Consider the following 3,180-nt stretch of genomic DNA (forward strand, 5'->3'; position numbering starts at 1 on the left):
CAGTGTCTATACGATTCGTTAGATGGCGCGCAGGGCGGGAAGGAACGGTAGGTTTCGGTAAAGATACGCCGGGAAGAAACTCGAATTTTCGGCCGAGATAAGGAAGAAAAAAATTGATTCTACCACGCGGAGACTAAGATTTTGAGAAAATTTAGAATTATTGAGATTTTATTTTAAAAGGTTAATTTTAAGTTTTGAAGATTTTAAAATATGTAGGGTATGCTTCGTTGCAAAACTTTTGTCACAACATTTGCACTCAAACTTTATTTTTACGGAATTCCCATTCTTTTTTTCTGAATCTATTTTTTATAGAAAATTAGCATACAGAAACAGAAAATAAGCAAATGGAGCAGACAACTAATTTCGGGCTGAACGCTGGACTGAGTGTTACGCACGGTGCGCGTGCGCGAAAACGGATGCATGTGCTTAAGAGTAGGGGGTGAAAGTTCGCAAAAGATCGTCTTCACACACTTGTATCTTGGCTTGACGGAAGACCGGAGTGTACCAAAGGAGAAAAAAGGTAGAACGCGAGCAGTCTATAAGAAGGAAAAATCGAATGGATCACCGAACGAAGGAGGAGCTGGCCTGTTGCAAAGATGTTATAAACGGAGATGCGGTGCGAGCTTAGTTACCCGCCATAAATATAGACGGCGCGTCCGGCGAAAAAGTCACTTCCCCTTGTAACATTATTGCTCTTCGCTAACCGGGGATTGATTTTGTGTTATATTTCTTCTTAATTTAATTTCTGCGCTTGGCTGATTTTAAAAAGTGATCTGATTATATACCAAAAATTATATTAATTTTTGATAATAATTCTGTTGCATTTTAAACTAATCTCAAAGATATTTATTTTGATCTAGAGATTCATTCAAATTGCGTTTACTTTATCCTTTCCAGTAAATTGCAACCAACAAAATACATTGATTCCAGTACTGATAGGATATTAAAATTAGCCCTAAACATTTTACAATTACACTTGAAAATTATTTGTACAACAGAAAAAAATAAGTGAATCTTATTTTCAGAATAAAATTTTTTACTGAAATTTTAAATCATCAAAAAAAAACAACAACAAAAATCATAGATTGGGTATTCACTCGAGGGAGAGATGATTACGTCTTGTAGCTATGAATTCAATATATATTTTAGGTAATTACACCAGTATTACAAATAATCAAATAGGATTCTCTTCCAATATTAATCAAAAAGAAATCAAGACTTCCTTCACACAACGAGGTTTTTATCATACGATAAATTTCAAAGTCGTTACGAATTCCCTTCTGGCTCAATTTTCACAACAATCAAAATAAAATGCCCATACAAATTTCAATAGCTAACGCAACCATGCACAACGAGGTTTCTTTATCGTAAGATAAATTGCAAAGTCGTTACAATAAAAGTTGCGCACACTATCTTTTCATTTATTTAAAAATCCCCACATTAAGATGCAAACATGCACAAGGAGGTCTCCACATAAATGTGGAGTGCAAAGTCGTTACAAGCATGCATAATATAATTTAAAAAAAAAATTTTTTAATGGAAATTCCCAAAAACTTACGTCTAACTATCCGAATTCTGTTGAATTTGGATAGTCTAATGACCGGAAGTTGGTGATACAAGTAGGAGAATGCTTAGCGGCAAGCGTCCTTCTTGAATGACGCTTATACTATCCGAATGATACTCTCACGATAGGTGGATGAGTGAACCAGGGGAGACTCCCTCCTCGTCAACCTTTGCGTAAGAAGTCTTCGTAATTCAAAGAGAGCTGGTATCGGTATCGCAATAAATTCATAGAGTGCATTGGTCCCACGCTACCCTCACTTATTAGCTGATGGCGCGCGTAATCGATCGTATGATCGAATGATTTCGTGAGTCATCCCTGAGCTCTACCTGGTTGTCCACTTTTGAGTCAGGAGCGTATCAATATAAATATTCGCCCGTAGCTTTATTATTAAATTCCAATTATGAAAATAGAACGGACTGTCTCACCCTCTACCCACCGCTCCCTGTAGATAGAAGCAATCGATATAGTTTGCCAAGAACCACTTGGAGCGCTCTAAACCACTCGGCATACCTTCGAGGCGCTCTGATGGTCACTTACCTTGGACAAGAACCATTTAATTTAAAAGTAAATTGCCAATTAAAGCGTTTTAACATTTCATAACAAACGTTAAATATCCACGCTTTGTAAAACATGGTTATTTTAATAGATACCAGAGATAAAACTTTTAGTGCAATATCGATACATAGTTCTTTAATATTATTGAGTGTGTATTTTTATATTTGTATAGTTTGAAATTTCTACAGATATTTTAGTCTATTCGACTAATGAATTTCCCGCATGTATTTTAAAATTCTTCAATCATTACGTTCCGCTCACTGACAATGAGTTGAATGGCAGAGTAATAATAAGTTAATAAATCTATAACTGCTCTCTGGGTAAGAGAGGTACGAGAACGATTTGGTGAACATACCCGTTGAATTTTTTCAAATGTCGTGGATCCCCAATTAATTAAAAATTTTAACACAATACTTTGAAATATAAGTCTAAACAATGGAATGATTTGGAAATCTATCTTGAAAATTCATAAATTTGTAGTTATAACTTTAAGATTTACATCTAAATTACAAAATTTATATATAAAAATTACAAAAGTTTTATGTTTTAAAATTGAAAATTCCTTAATTTTCATAATATGCATGTCAAATTTCATGAATTAGGAAGATATAGAATTGAGAATTCTTGACTTTTAATCTTCAGAATCACGACAATTTATATGAATTTTTATTCTATTTTGTTATTTAATTTTAATAAAAAATTGTTTAGATTTTAATTAATTAATTTAAATTTATTTATTAATTTAATTGTTATTTTTTTGCTTAGACATCTTTCAAAATTGAAGAATTTCTGATTGTAAATATTCTGAATTGAAAAGTTCTAAATTGCAGATCGTTAAAATTCAAGAATTTTCCATTGTAAGTCTTCACAATTGTACTATTCAAAAAAAGTTCCATATTATAGGGGAGACCGAGGAGAGTTGTGACAATTTTTACTTTAATTATTATATCTCAGTCAACAAATATGCTAACGCTATCAGTTGTATGAATTAATGTAGCTCAATGCATACTCTTTTAGAAATAATAATCAAAACTATTGAAAGTATTAAGGTTTCGGAGAAA

Source organism: Belonocnema kinseyi, chromosome 7 (assembly GCF_010883055.1).
Source record: "Belonocnema kinseyi isolate 2016_QV_RU_SX_M_011 chromosome 7, B_treatae_v1, whole genome shotgun sequence".
NCBI classification, from domain to species: domain Eukaryota; kingdom Metazoa; phylum Arthropoda; class Insecta; order Hymenoptera; family Cynipidae; genus Belonocnema; species Belonocnema kinseyi.